Source organism: Rhea pennata, chromosome 26, assembly GCF_028389875.1.
Source record: "Rhea pennata isolate bPtePen1 chromosome 26, bPtePen1.pri, whole genome shotgun sequence".
Taxonomy (NCBI): domain Eukaryota; kingdom Metazoa; phylum Chordata; class Aves; order Rheiformes; family Rheidae; genus Rhea; species Rhea pennata.
Genome location: NC_084688.1, coordinates 6,716,898 through 6,732,704, shown reverse-complemented (window position 1 = coordinate 6,732,704; position 15,807 = coordinate 6,716,898). Strand labels below are relative to the sequence as shown.

Here is a 15,807-nt window from a genome sequence, read left to right as displayed (position 1 = left end):
ATGTCCCACACTCCCATTTTACCATGGCCTCACTCCTTGTCCCCAGCCCCCCAGGCTGATGTGGGGACGAGAATGGAGAAATGAACCCCCCACCACAGACCCTTTCTCTATGGCAAGGTCCCCCCGCCAGGATGTCCCAGGCATCCAAGATTCCATGACGCTCATGGAAACTGGTAGCAGGTCCTTGTTCAGTGCTGCAAGAAGGTGCAGGCTTGAGTGGTGTCTTGGCTCAAACTACACTCCTCCCAGTCCTATTAGACTCAGTGGAGGGACAACATTATGAGATATCTCCTGAAGAAAGGGGAGAGTGTCTTCTCTACACTCACCTTGCTTGGGAGGGACCCAAAACTTCTGTCGGGACCCTTGCCCCTGTAAGCCAACACACTCACCGGGACCAAGATGTGCCACGGTGTCATGGTCTTGGCTCGTGTCACTTTTTTGCCAGTGTTGCTAGCTCTGCAGCGTGTCCAGCACTTGTCCGCTGCCTCTTGCCCTGGGTGCTCCAGCCCATTCCCGCTGGTAGGAGATGAGAAATAGATGGTCAGAGGGTAAAGGGGAGGCAGGAGTGTACTGGTGTGAGACACATGAGGCTGGAAAGAAAATGGGGGATGTCAGACTGTAACAGGGGGAAGTTCCGCAGCAGAGAAGAAATAGGGCATCACTCAAGGCTGTAGATCCCCTTGTTGGGAGTCTTCCACAAAAGCCCATGCTGGCCCCCAGTGCTCACACATGCACGTATATATACCCATGGAGCCAGAATGAACAACAAACAAGAGAGACTTTTCATCCTGTCCTGGGGAAAAGTGTGCTCTGCAGCTCCTAGATGCATTGCTGTGGGACTCCCGAAAGAACTTGAGGTAGCCACCCTTGATTCAGCTTGGGCTTTCCCTGTGAAAAAGCTCTCAAGGCTCTTTGTGCTTCTTCGTGACCAGCTCTTTCCCTTTGGTTTTGTGTGTGCGTGAGAGAGACTGAGGAGGAAGGAAGGAGGTAACAACAGGTTCCTGGTTCTGGGTGGGCTTGGGAGAGATTCTGCTGCTGAAAATGCTTGCCTCTGTGCCCCTTTCTGGGAAGGCCAGTGCAGACTTGCCTCAAGGACGCTGGGAGGGGCCTCGTCTTGCTGCTAACCACAGAACACCCTGGGTGATTTTAACTCCCTCCTGATCCTGCAGCAGTAGGTGTTGCAAGTCTTTGCCAGGAATCTGCTGGCTCCAGGCCCACCCATAGATGTTGCCTGTAATGGGTATGCCAGAGATGTGGCAGGAAAGAGTGAGAGACTCTGAGACCTTCCCTGTTGTGGGCTCAGAGGCCTCTGTCTACACCTGAGAAAGGGCACTTGCAAGCACGGGAGCCAACGATGAGCACATGGTGAGAGCTCAGGCAATCACTTTAGCTACTCTCACGTTTTCTGGCCTCCTCCTTCTCAGCCCCAAGATCCTAATGTTATAGAGACACATGTTCTCCAAAGCTCTGGCTCCCTTTACATTCTCAGACCTGGGAAACAAGCGCTCAGACAAACCAAAGACACCAGAAAGGCAGCACAGGAAAAAAGGCTCTTGTGCACATGTGAGCAAGAGGCTTGAGAGTGAGAGTAAAGGGAGAAGCTAGCACAGTTGCAAGTTGCACTTGGGCCAGCCCCAGGGATGGGTTGTCAGTCTGCAGCATTGCCTCCCAGGACTCTCTCCATGCCCTTCCCTGCCAGCGTAACCTGGCCTCACTCCCTGTCCACAGTCAACCATGTTGAGATGGGGAGGAGCTTGGAGAAATGAACCCTCTCCACGTCACCCGTTGCCCTGTCCATAGGGGTGCAGGCCCACGTGTGGATGACTGAAGCCTGCAGAGGGCCGTGAGCACCTTGGGAGTCTCTGCACCTCTTATCCCTTGCCCCTTGCCCCTTCCCCTTGCTCTCCCTCACTCCCCCAAGCAACCAGGGCTCCATGGAGCTCACAGAAAGCAGGATAAATTCCTTGCTTGATTTTGCACAGAGGCACAGGCTTGGGTAGGGTTCTTGGCTGTAGCCCACCAGCGGAACTCACCCCACACAACTCCTGTGAGGCTCAGTGGGGAACCAAAGTATGGGGAATCCTGTGAAGAAGGGGAAGCTCTCTTCTCTGCACTTACCATGCTCGAGTGGAAGACCGAGCTTCTGTTGGAACACTTGCCCCTGTGAACCAGGAACCCCACTAGGACCAAGCTGTGCAACAGTGTCATGGTCTTGGCTGGTGTCATTTTTTGGCAGTGTTGCCAACTCTGCAGGGCATCCAGTTCCTGTCTGCTCCCTTTTCCTCTGGGTACTTTAGCCTGGTGCCTCTGGGAAGAGGCTGGGGGAGGGCTAAGAAATGGAGGTTTAGAGGGTAAAGGGGAGGCAGGGGTCCACTGGAGTTAGACACTTGGGCCTAGGAAGAAAATGGGGGCCGTCAGGCAACAAGAAGGTGAAGGTCCTCAGTAGAGGAGGAGTGGGGCACCGCCAGCTATGTTACGGGTACATGTTCTCAAAAGCTCTGCCTTTTTCCATTCTTAGATTTGCAAAACAAATACCAAAATAATCTCATTCAGAATGGGAGGCTCAGTTTTATTCTTCCTGGGTCTTTTTTCATGACAAATGCCCTAACTCGGACTTTCCTTGTCTCCCCATGAGCTCCAGAAATGACTTTTTGCACAAGCATGTTGAGGGAATCTTATTTTCCTCTTTTAACTGCAAGTTGTCTTGCAGGGATCTGAAAGACAAATCTGCAAGTCCAACAAAGATTGGCTGGGTGGTTGAAAGGAAACCCAGCAGCCTGAGGAGTCCTGCTAAGAATGATTTTGTCTGTGGCATTTAAGGGCGGGGGTATTCTTTTGCAAATGCTCAGTGGCTGGTCTGAGAGCTGACCATGGGTGTTCCTGGGAGCAGGATCCCTGGAGACAGTGGAGGGAAGGAGGGCTCATCAGGGGATACTGGATCTGTTTGTGACAGAGCTGAGATCTCCCTGATACGTACTGTGATGGCCCAGCTCCTCCTGGCAGGAGCTACAAGGTCTCCCCACCACTCCCCTCCCCTCCAGCTCCCGCACTCTTGGCCAGGGGCTCCAGCAGGAGGTTTGTGTCAGAGCAGAGCCGGGTTTCCTGTCCCCATGGGAATGGTGCAGATGTATTGTGCTAAGTCCTGGGGGTGCAGAGCATGCCGAGTGAGAGACACCTCATCCTGAGAAATCTCATGAGAGGCAGCAGCTTGACCCTTCACCATGGTCCCATATTTCTTCATAGCACCTGAATGGTGGCTGATCTGTGTCCTTGGCCCTGGGCATCTCCAGGTACAAGAAGGCCAATGCACCTCATGATACCAAAGCAGGGGGTAATCCTTGCAGCTGAAGCTGGATCCATGGAAGAAGAGGTGCGCAGAGTCCCTGGGCACTCACAGCCCTCCACCTACAGGGGTGTGGGCCTAGCCGCATGTGTACCGGCACCCCTGCAGACAGGGAGTGCAAAGAGCAAGACAATGCAGGCACAGGGCAGGAGCTAGTACACTTGCTGCAGCAGGGGCATACTTGCCCAGAATTTGTATAACCAGCATCATCCCTCCACACGGGGAAACCCACCAGCCCCAGAAAATTAACCCTCCTTGGGGCTGATCTTGGTCCTCTCCTGAAATTTCTCTGAAATCCTGAAAGCCTCCCTCTCCCTGCCACAACACTCAGTTCCCTGTGGGGGAAGGTGATTTGCATGGGTGAATGTTCCCTGTGATGAAGCAGAAAGAGCCGGGCCCCAAGATGGGGGAACAGTCAGGCGCACACAGCCTCAGTCCGCCCAGGCCTGAGCTTGGTGCCCTCCCCAGCCAGCTCTTACCTGGCAGCACTGTCGTGAGGGACAAGGCCTGGAGCCAAAGCATCTTCCTGGGTGGCATCCTTCCCTGCTGGGCTTGGCCCCAGAGGCTGGGGCAAAAAGCAGCGCTGGTGGGAGGCTCTGTCTCATGTCCAAGCTGCCATTGTAATCAATGGAGAGGGAGTATGGCAATCAGTCGTGCACTGGGAAGGACCTTCTCACATTTGAGGTGCCGGTCGTCCAAGATACATACCACTGTCTGCCTGCTCTGATGGAGCAACTAGGAGACCCACATCCTTCCAGAACATCAGCAGGAGACCAGATGGAGATTCTCCTTGGCCATCTGAAAGGACACCTGCTGCCTACTGCTGCAAGAGCTCTGCTCACTCTGAAGCCCAGACGTATGCAGAGCCGGACCCTGCAAACAGCTCATGCAATTCTGTGCACACACTTGATTTAATGCAATGACAAAAGGCCTGCAAGGCCATGTCAGATGCAGGGCATGCAGCACAACCACCATATTTCTAGCAGTGGGGGGGCACAGGACCAGGCCACACTGGGGCGGGTTCATCGGCAGAGGAGGAGCTTGGCAGGGCTTGGACCACAGAAGGCCAAGGCTCCTTTCCCTTTTTTGCCCCAACAGCTGGGAGGGTCTTATGGCCCTTTAGGAAAAGGACCTTGGCCCATGCCTCCAACATAAGAGGAAAAACCTACTCGCCTACGATATGTCTGCTCCAGGAAGCAGAGGGGAGGCAGAGGCTGTGGGCTGGGGGGGTGGAGGGAGACACAGGGATGGCCGGGGATGGCCAGAAATACAGTAGAGACAAGGAGCACCCTGCTCCATCTGCAGTCCCTTTGGGGCCTTGGTTAGGCCCTCTCAGGCTAGCCCCAAGGGTGGGCTTTTGGCCCAAAGTGTCCCCTCACAGGACCCTCCCCTGCTCTGTACTTGCAGCCTGCCCTGGCCTCACTCTCCATCCCCTGGCCATACAGCCAAGACACAGCATGGAAACAACCCCCCTCCACCCCCTCCCCCTTTCTGATACTTTCCCCTTTGGCCCCACATAGTCTCCTCTACCATGCTCAGCCTCAGCCCCCTGCTGTGTTCTCCTGTGTCTCGTGGGCGGTTTGGGACCCTCTGGGCTGCAGTGCTGCTATGCAGAGACCCCCACATTGCTGGGCTGTCCTGCCTTGGTCCCTTCCCCACTGCACAGCTGGTGGAGGGGTGCACCAAGAGGTGCATCAGGAGCGGACCTTCTACCCTGCTATTTTCTCCACCCCTATGCGTCATGCTTCCAGTGCTGCGGGTCCAATCCTGCTATCCCCAGTAACTGCCTATTATGTGATCCTCTGAGTGTCAGGGAAGGCAGCTGCATGGAGAAATGGTTGTTGGGGACATCTCTGGTGATGCTGATCCTCTTTTGGAAGAGTTTGACACAGTCCATTTGCACACTTCCAGACACTGCAGCCATTCACTCCCGGCTCCCTCCTGGTTTCTGCTTGTGCCAGTGCCCCACAAACGTATCAGTGCAGGGTGGTTCCCCATTCACAACACATGCGAGGAGAGAGACTGTGAGCCCTTGTCCTATGCAGGGCCCAGATTTCACAGGTGTCCTCTGGGAACAGCTGTGTGTGCGATGTAGGCACGGGGTAGCATTGGCTGATGCCTGGGCACATAACACCAGGTCCCACACCTTGCTTCATCTGCAGAGGAGGAAATAGGGGCCTGGAAGGTGGGGCCATGCCCAGTGTCTTGGTGCAGTGCAGAGGATAATTACATGGATCGAGAGCAGGTTCAGGGATGCTGCTGCATCCTGCCCCATCCTGTCAACAGGGCATGCAAGGGGCTCCAAATGCTGCAGATGAGCAGACCGCTCAGACAGATTGCTTGTTGCTGTGCAATTTCCGTTCAAATTCTGATACTGTTTCTCTTCTTCTCAAGCCATAAGCCCTATAGACAAGCCCTCCTAGTCTTCTCCACCTGCCACGGCCTTTGCTCACTCCAGCCCAGATGGGAGAACGGCATCCCATGAAAGTGTTCCTTTGTGGTTTTTCTCAGAAACCAAAGGGTCTAGTCTGCAGTTCAACACTCCCCATCGGGAACTGCCCTCACAGTGTCATGGTAGCTGCCACAGAAGTCGTTGGTGGTGTGTGTGGGTATCAGCAGGTACAGCTTCAGGGAGCTCTCGTCCCTGGGTAAGCCTGCATAGGTGGTGCTTTGGCCTTGTAAGGAGGGGGAGGGGAGTGTGCAGTCCTTGTGTGAACAGAGACTTCTCAAGTATTCTGGCCCTCCCACTCTCCCACCATGGATGGGGAAGATGTCAGCCTCTCTCCACCCACCCTTGCCTTGTCCCAGCAAGTCCTGAAGCACCACACAGGGCTGTGCAGGGAGGCATACCACCATTTCCTTCCCCCAAACATGTGATTCCCCAGCCAGCTTTTTCTTCCCTCTGCAATAGAATACAAGGCCAAGAGCAAATCCAGCCTGCTCTCCACAACCACACCGCTTCCTGACTCCTGAGGGGGGCTCACTGTAGCTGGCACAGAAGTAGGTGACAACGTCAGTGGGTGCCAGGGAGTGCAGGTGCAGGGAGACCTTGTTCTTGGCTTGGTCCACAGAGACAATGCTGCAGCCTTGGAAGGTCAGGGTGCAGCGGAAGAAGTTATCACTGATACAGATCATGCTATGTGCCTGCCAGGAGCCTGACAGAGCCAGGGCCAACTTTTGCTGCCATTGTAAACAGAAATACTGTTGATCGATAGTACAGGTGAATGTTAGAGATCTGGAGACCTTCCCTTCCTTGGGACCTGATGCCACCAGGTGTGCCTGGGGAAAGGGTACCTGGAAAGACATGGAGTATGCGTGAGGGTTGGGCAAACTAGCACAATCCTGTACCACCAAGAGGAGATTGCAGATGATGCCTGATCCACAGGCAGGGACACCCCTTACCTCAGCTCCAACCTCCCTGCGGAAGGGGGAGGTCCTGCCAAGAGGCACTGTGCATCTCTCTTCAAAGATGACATTGATTAATCACAGGCTCCCACATTCCCTTCCCAGGCAGCCACCAGGGTGGGAGCAAAGAGCAGTTAGGAAAGCTTTCAGTATGGCCAGGTGCTCCTCCAGGCGTGCTGGCTCTGAAGTTGCCCCAAGCAGGCAGAGGACAGCTACAGGGAACTGGGCGGGGGCCCAGCTGGGCTGGGGGTGTGAGGGGAGGCTTTGGGCAAGGTCATGAATGTGGTTCTCCCTGTGCTGCTCTGGGCTGGTGGAACAACGGGCCATGCTGCATGTCTAGCGTGGTGCAGGGCACTCTGCAGCTGTCGGAGGAACTGCTGCTCTGACCCTGTAGGGCTCTGTGCAGGCTTGCCAGCTGCCACACCCACAGGCTCCCCAGGGCCTAGCCACAGCAGCGGGAGAAACTGGATGTGATCAGGGCAAGAAATGACCTAGAGAGCTGCATGGGGACTGTGCCATGGGGATTCAAATGAGGCGGTTCTCAGGTACTCAGGTCCTGCAGAGTGCCGTGGGGATTCAAATGAGGCGGTTCTCAGGTACTCAGGTCCTGCAGAGTGCCGGTCACAACCTTAAGCCACTGGACTTGGGGTGAGGGGGCAACTGCAGTCAGAGGTGACACAGCCTGGCCTGGGCACTTCTGGGGACAGAGGGGTGGAGGTTGCAGGGGGGCACCTCAGCGAGGTGGCAGGGGCAGAGTTCAGAGGCAGTGAGCCAAAGGGGGTTACCAGCAGAACAGTGGGAAGAGGGCATGTGAAGAAGCACACAGGAGAGCCGGGATCCAAAAGCTCCTCTCCCTTGGAGGAAAAGGAAGGTTTTGTCATGCTTCTGCCAGCTACTGCAGGCTCTGGGAAGGCTCCCCGGCACAGAAATATTGGGCAGAGTCCCAGAACTTCAGGTTGTGCAGGGTCAGAGACACCTTGGCTTGGGAATTGTCCCGGACAATTGTCTCAGACCCTCCCCATGACTCAGAGCCCCACGAGAACAGGCTGGGAAGTGGACAGTGGAAGCAAAAAACACCAGCGTTTCCTAAACGCTAATGCTTTGGGTGCTCAAGGGAAGAAGGAGGGAGGGATGGTAAGAGAGGGCATGCAGGCAGGCAGAGTGGTCAGAGCTCGTTTGCTGGGGCCAGCTGGGGGTAAAGCAGGCCTAGAGGGATACAGAGAGGAGCTGAGCTGAGCTGAGTTGCGCTCACCCCCCACTCCTGGCCGCACCCGGATTGCAGCCACTCTGCCCTCGCTCTGCTGTGGCAATGCCCACAATTCTGTTCTGCCCTTTAGGGGAAGGAGAAGGGGAGGACTCAGGGTGAGGTCTCTCAGCAGAGAAGGAGAGTGGCAGTGCTGGTTTGCAGAGCTAGGGCACCCCGTGGCTCTCCCACGAGATGCTGGAGTTCAGGATCCTGCGTGGAGGAAGCAAGCCAAGAAGTAGGATCACAAACTTGGATGGGGGCAGGGGTCCAGGAGAGCAAGCTAATATTCAAGCATTACTTCCTCCAAGCTCAAGAGCGATGCATCCCTATGAGTAAGAAGTCCAGCAAAGGGAGCAGGAGACCGGCATGGATGAGCAAGGAGATCCTGGTGAAATTCAGACAGAAAAAGAAAGTACACAGAATATGGAAAAAGGGCCAGACCACTTGGGAGGATTATAAGAATGTTCTCGGAGTATGCAGGGATGCAACAAGGAAGGCTAAGGCCCGTTTGGAATTAAGTCTGGCAAGGGATGTCAAGGACAACAAGAAGGGATTCAAATAAATCGGTAGAAAGAAGACGACTGGGGAAAATGTGGGCCCGCTACTGAAGGGGGTGGGGGCTCTGGTGAGAAAGGATAGAGAGAAGGCAGAATTACTGAATACTTTCTTTGCTTCAGTCTTTCCTGCTAAGTGCAGCCCACTAGAGCCTGGAGAGGAGAGAGAAAGTCTAGAGAAAGGAAGACTTTCCTTTGGTTGAGCAGGACTGTGTCAGAGATCATTTAGGTGAATTTGAGACCCATAAATCCATGGACCCTGATGGGATGCACCCACGAGTACTGACGGAGCTGGTGGATGTTGTTGTCAGGCCGCTCTCCATCATCTTTGAAAGGTCCTGGAGAACAGGAGAGGTGCCTGACGACTGGAAGAAAGCCACTGCCACTGTGGTCTTCAAAAAGAGCAAGAAGGAGGACCCAGGCAACTATAGGCTGGTCAGCCTCATCTCCATTCCTGGAAAAGTGATGGAACAGCTCCTTCTGGATGTCATCTCCAAGCATGTGAAAGAAAAGAAGGTGATCAGGAGTAGCCAGCATGGATTCACCAAGGGGAAATCCTGCTTAACCAATCTGATAGCCTTCTATGATGGGATGACTGGCTGGGCAGATGAGGGGAGAGCAGTGGATGTTGTGTACCTTGACTTCAGCAAGGCTTTTGACACTATCTCCCATAAAATCCTCCTAGATAAGCTCAGGAAGTGTGGGTTAGATGAGTGGACAGTGAGGTGGATTGAGAAGTGTCTGAAAGGCGAAGCTCAGAGGGTTGTCATCAGTGGTGTGGAGTCTAGCTGGAGGCCTGCGGCTAGTGGTGTCCCCCAGGGCTCAGTACTGGGTCCCATCCTGTTCAACTTTTTCATCAGTGGCCTGCATGAGGGGATGGAGTGCTCCTCAGCAAGTTTGGTGATCACACCAAGCTGGGAGGAGTGGCTGACACACCAGAGGGCTGTGCTGCCATTCAGAGAGACCTGGACAGGCTGGAGAGTTGGGTGGAGAAGAACCTCCTGAGGTTCAACAGGGGCAAGTGCGGAGTCCTGCACCTAGGGAGGAATAACCCCATGCACCAGTACAAGCTGAGGGCTGACCTGCTGGAAAGCATCTCTGCAGAGAAGGACCTGGGAGTTCTGGTGGACAACAGATTGACTGTGAGCCAGCAATGTGCCCTTGTGGCCAGGAAGGCCAATGGTATCCTGGGGTGCATTAGGAAGAGTGTTGCCAGCAAGTCAAGGGAGGTGATCCTGCCGCTATACTCAGCCCTGGTGAGGCCTCATCTCGAGTGCTGTGTCCAGTTCTGGGCTCCCCAGTACAAGAGAGACGTGGAGCTACTGAAGAGAGTCCAGCATAGGGCTACGAGGATGATCAGAGGGCTGGAGCATCTGCCCTATGAGGAGTGGCTGCGAGAGCTGGGCTTGTTTAGCCTGGAGAAGAGTAGGCTGAGGAGGGAATCTTATCAAAGTGTTTAAGTACCTAAAGTGAGGGTGCAAGAGGATGTGGACAAACTCTTTTCAGTTGTCCCATGTGACAGGACAAGAGGTAATGGGCAAAAACTGAACCACAGGAAGTACCGCCTGAATGTAAGGGGGGATGTCTTCACTGTGAGAGTGACGGAGCACTGGAATGGGTTGCCCAGAAAGGTTGTGGAGTGTCCTTCTCTGGAGATATTCAAAGCCGGCCTGGATACAACCCTGTCTAACATGCTCTAGCTGACCCTACTTGAGTGGTGGGGGTGGACTAGATGATCTCCAGAAGTCCCCTCCAACCTTGTCCATTCTATGATTCTGTGAATGTTCCTCCAGCACAGGAAAGTTGAGGAAATCTCAGTTTCGTCTTTTGGCAGCACATTTCAGTGCTGGAATTTGAGAAAAAAAAAAAGTGAGTGAGATGAAGTTATATGGGTGAGTGGAAAGGAAAACCCCAGAAGACCGAGGAGCAATGTTCAGCATGGATCTGTCTGCTGTATTTATGGTATGTGACTGGCTGCTTTCTCGTAAGACGCCAGGACTGGACAGTGCGCACTCTGGGAGGCTGCAGCAGCAGCAGGTCCACACTTGAAGAGCCCAGTTTGGGAAGGACAGGGAATAACACGCACATCTCCTGTGACTCCTGCTTGCTTCTGGGAGCAGGGGAGGCCCAATAGCTGGCCATGGCTGTTCCTGGAAACAGGGCCCCTGCAGGCAGTGGCAGGGAGGCAGAGAGATCAGGAGATCCACTCCAGCCCCGGAGGCCCCTGCTTGAGACTTGCAAAGGGCACAGGGCAGCACATGGGAACATGAGAGGCTGGGAAGGAACGCTGCAGCTCTGCTCTCCAATCCAAACTACAAGGACACAGGAGTCATCCCAAAACACTCCCAGACCCCAACGGTTTTGCCAAAAGCTCTGTTTGCCTATAATGCCTCAACATGTAACATCAGCCGCTCATGAAAGGGTAGAAGAAAGGGAGTCAAAAAGGGGTCCAGCTGTACATGAGGGATGTCAAAGCACATTGTTTGTTTGCGTTAGTATCTTCCCTTCTCTCCTTCACCTGCTGATGATGTGGCACACGCCTCCTCTCTCTTCTTGCTCCCCTGCTTGCAACTTTAAAGGGTCATAGCGTATGCTGTGCAGGCACTGTGTACCAGGGCCTGCAGGTACCAGCACATGTGGAAGTTCTGGAAAGGGACTTCTATACATGGCATTAGAGGTGCATGAAATCCCTAGGGCTTCTCAGCTCTGGGGGCAGACGGCAACAGGGAATTCCCAGGCACCATCCACTAGCTCCAGCTGACCATGCAGTTCTCCCAGGGAGGCTGCCAAACAGCACTGGAGGTCCTGGCATAAGCTCCTCCTTATGGATTTGGGGATAGCATGCAAGAAAGAGATGAGGGGCCATGGGAGTTTGTTTTTGTTAGTGCCCAGGTGGGTGTCCTGCTCCACTGGGAAAGGCACAGAAGAAGCAGGCACGATCCCTGAGGAGAAGAGTGAGCAGCGCAGAAGACAAGTCAGCTGGGAACTGTCCTTGGAGGCAGGGTCTTGCTGCTCCTTTGCTGCTCTGCTGATGAAGGAGACCCATGCAGTCCTGGCCTGGGCTCCTGAGGGCACCTCCAGATATCGGAGCCACCTACTACCAGATCTCCACAGGACTGCACTCTTACCAGCCATCAGCTGAGAGGGACTCACCACAGGCCGCACACCTCAGGCTGTGGGGCTCTGAACCCTGGGCCTGGGCAGAGCCAATCCTCCAAGAGCACAACAGCAGAACTGCAAGAACAGCCTAAGGGAACTAGTGTTTCTATTTCCATGACCTTACAGGTGATCAGGAGAAACACCGACAGCAAACGTGTAATCGGTTCTCCAGTCTGGAGGCACACCCAGGAGAGTCAGGCACACAGGAACACAGCTAGCAAAGAAGCAGGAAAGCCCTGATACTCACTCACTTGGCAGCATCAGAGCACTGAGGAAAAGCTGGGCCATGCTGGAGAGGAGGCTCAGGCAATGTGCACTTCACCACACACCTCTCAACTTCCCAGAATACCTCCTCTCTGGGTCATAAATCCACTCACATCTCCAAACACTCCTCCCTCCTTGGCTTTTCCCTGCAAGCATGCAAAAGGCCTGGCTGGGGAACCAGCTATTGCCTGGCGCCACCTTCTGATCTGTGGCTGCCTCGAGGAAATGCGGAGCTGTCTGGACTCCCTCTCAGCCTGTTCTTGTTCCGCCCTGCTCAAGAGCTGCTCCGGTGTGAGGCTAGCACCACAGTAATATACCGCGGTGTCCTCTTGCTTTGCTGCGCGGATCCTCAGTGTGAATCTGTTCTGGGAGCTCTCCACTTTCCCCTCAAACCCATCCTGAAAACCAGCTCCATAGGAACCACCCTGATCATAAATCCAAGTCAGAGTGCCCTGTGGCCTCTGCTGGTACCAGACCATGAAGTAGTTGCTCATTCTGTCTCCACTCATGCTGCACTGGAAGGTGACTTCCTTGCCTCCTTGCACTGCCAGTTCACCAGGCTGTTGCTCCAAGGTCACCTGGCCATTGACTGCTGTGGAGAGTAAGAGGGAGCCATGGTCACTTTGAGAGTGGGCAAGGGAGAGTACAACCCCAGTGGGAGCACGGCAATGTCACTGGTCCAGTGGCAGGACTAAATCCTACTCCTTGAAGCCAATAGATGATGATGGTCAGAGGAACTGCCCCAGGTCAAGAACCAGGCCTTGTGAGGAGGGAGAGACACCATACTGCCCTTTCCCCATTCCCCTGTCAGATAGGGAGCTTTTCCTGCCCTTCTCATTAGAAAAGGGTACATAGGGACCTCTCCGGAAGCCATGGGGTTCAGTCCCTATGATTCTCTCCTTGACCCTGTCCTAGCAGGATGGACTGCACTGCCCCCTCAGCAAACTGCTTCTGCCAGTAGCCTCCAGAGGTGGGTGTAGCAGTCAGAGGAGATGCCCCTGTGCCTGTTCTCACACTGCAGGGTCAAAGTCTAAAAGGAGGCCTCTAACCCACAGCTGGGTCCTAGGGCGGGGCACAGGTACTCACAGGCAGCCACAGCCCACCCATCCCTGTGCTCGCTGACCTCCCTGGTTGCCTCTCACCTGCAGGCACCGCTGCGAACAACAAGGCCATTAGCCAAGGCACCATCCTGTGTGGCATCATGCCCTACTGGGCTGAGCATTGGAGATCGGGGCCAGCCGAGGCCAAAGCCACTCCAGCAGGAGCTGGAGAGGAACAGAGGTGAGCCGTGCTCAGCCTGCTTCCTGTCCCGCAGCAGGATCACAGTCCCTCGCTGCAACCACGCCCACGGCTCTGCCCCTAAGGAGTCACCCCTTGTCGCTGCAGCCCCTCGGAGAGAGGAAAAGGGGGGCAGTGCAGGGCTGAGCCAGGCTGTGCAGAGCCTGGCCGGGGAAGGTCCATTGGCAGAGAAGGTGCACAGTGCCCCCACAAGGCCACAGCGGGAGACTTTTCTCCCAGGATAGCTGCTTGACAGTCTCTGGGCTCTTTAGACCTGTGTAGCCCTTGGGAAGAAGGCACCTGAGCAACGCCTCTAAGGCAATAGAGCAAAGCTGCTTGCCTGCTTGGGGGCTGCTTTGGAAAGGAAAGCAGAGTGAGGGGCTGTTGGATGTGTGAGAGCCATGGAGATGGCCAGGGACAGTCAGGAGCAAAGCAGGGCTATGAGCATCCTGTTCCACAAAGAGAAGCACCCCTTTTGGTGCGATTATGTTCTGGACTTTGAGTGGATTTTAATTTTAGCATAATCTCAGGCTCCGTTATGGAAAATTTTGAATGGGCCATCCAAACAGTAAATAAGCTTATTGGTAGTTATTTTGACAATTTGATTCTAGCCTCTATAGCCCAGGGTTGATGTAAGGGGCAGGAACAACATCAGTTAATTTGTTCTGCTGCCCCTGCCTAGTTATATTTCCCTAACTCCAACCTTGAAAGTTATTTATCCACTGGTCTTGGTGACACTGGTCACACCAACGAGGATCACAGGGACCACAATCACTACCTGTCACCCAGAGCCACCTGTGTTGGTGGAATTGTGGTGAAATCTTAATCCTTCCCACCCTTGGAGCAGTATTCGGGAGGAGGGCACTCCTGCAAGGGTGGTGAAGACACCAGCGAGGGCAATGTCCTTTGTTTATGCTCTGAGATGGTTGGCTTGGCCAAGCAGCTGGGGACTCCCGTGGCCCTGGAAAGGAAACAAGTGTGGCATGTACTGGGAATGCCTTCGGTTTTCAGGATCTGAAATGGATTTATCTTCCCAGGTAAAGGTCTCGTTCTTCTGGGAAGGTGGTAACCTTTTTGTTACAGAATGGTGGATCCTGTGATCCTTTCCTGAGTCCTTTACAGCAAAGTAAGAGATTAATAAAACAACATATGGTCCTTCCCACTTAGGTGTCAGCTTAGACTTCTGAGAAAACTCTTTCACCTTTCCTGGCTGTGAATTATGCACTTGTACTTCTGGGTGTACAGGTTGAAATCATTGAGCCTGTTCCTTTTTCTTTTTAAAACTTCCTTGTAATTGAAAGATATACTGTGTTAACCGTTTGTCTCCTTCTAAGAGGCTGGTTCAGGCCAGGATGCAAGTTCCTGAGATTGCTAAATGTCCTCCAAAGAGCACCTCTGCTGATGACAACCCCAAGGGTTGTCTAGGGGCATTCTGCATGTCCCACAGGACTGTATTTAAGGTAACAGAATTGCCCAAATGAATGAACTAAGGTAAGCCAGTTCTAACTGATCTTACCCACTGCTACCTCAGCGGCCAACGTACATTCAATCCCAGGGAAGTAACTGCAGGAGGGCATCCCAGTCCCGAGGGGTTCCACAAGTTGGCAGACCCACTGTCACCCGCAAAGTGTCCAACACAGCCTCTGGGGCCAACCTGTTTATATCCTTCAGGGGAAGGTGGAGGTGGAGTCACTAGGCCTAATGCTGTTCTCTTTATGCAGTGGCAGTCCCCAGAGGGGTTCAACTCTCCTCCATCACTGTTATGAGGATCGATCATGCCTACAGTCATGAGGGATGTGTCTGAACAACGCCAGCAAGAGGTTTGCTGCCTTGAGCACTCTTCAGCACTGAAGAAAGGAGTGTGAGTGGCTACAAATAACTGCCTTACTCTTGTAACAGTGGTCCCAAGGAGAGATCCTACAGGTGGGATAAGAGGGAGTTAATGTCAGACCACAACAATTAATGCTGCCTCAGCAGTGAAAGCAGGTGTTGTCTCTCAAGGTCCTGACAGGAGGAGTTAAGTCCAGACCACTGTAATTAACACTGCCCCGTATCTCAAAGTCCTGACATCCTCCCTTTTGGAGTGTGAGGCACAGGGATGCTGACTGCTTGTAACTGGCACCAGATGGCAGGGTGGGGGGTGAGGGAAGCTGGGAGCATCCCCCCACATTCTCACTCCTTGACTTCAACAGTGCCTTCCACACGGTGTAGTTGCAGTGAGAACACCTCTTACCTAAGTTGTAACAGTGTCACTTTCTAGGGTTTCAGGTATGTGGCCTGTTGTGAGGAATGTCAGCTATGGCTCTTATCCTTTCTGGATTATTTATTTGCTGTCCCTTCTTCAGAATGAATCTGCAATACTTCACCTCTGTACAACATAGCTGGAGCTTAGATGGAGATGCACAATGCCCCTTCGCTGCTACTGCAGTGCATAAATATATAGTATCCTTTAAACAATCATCATAATTTTTACTTGTTATCAATAAATCATCTACACATTTTGTTAAAAGCGATCCACCAGGTAACTCAATATCTTTTAAATCTTCTTCTGTGTCAGG

The 15,807-nt window shown here is 53.7% G+C and overlaps 1 protein-coding gene across 1 annotated transcript in view; it reads right to left on the bottom strand.

Moving 5' to 3' along the window:
• The window catches only part of LOC134151352 (M1-specific T cell receptor alpha chain-like), a 157,245-nt gene that overhangs the window by 102,795 nt on the left and 38,643 nt on the right, over positions 1–15,807 (bottom strand).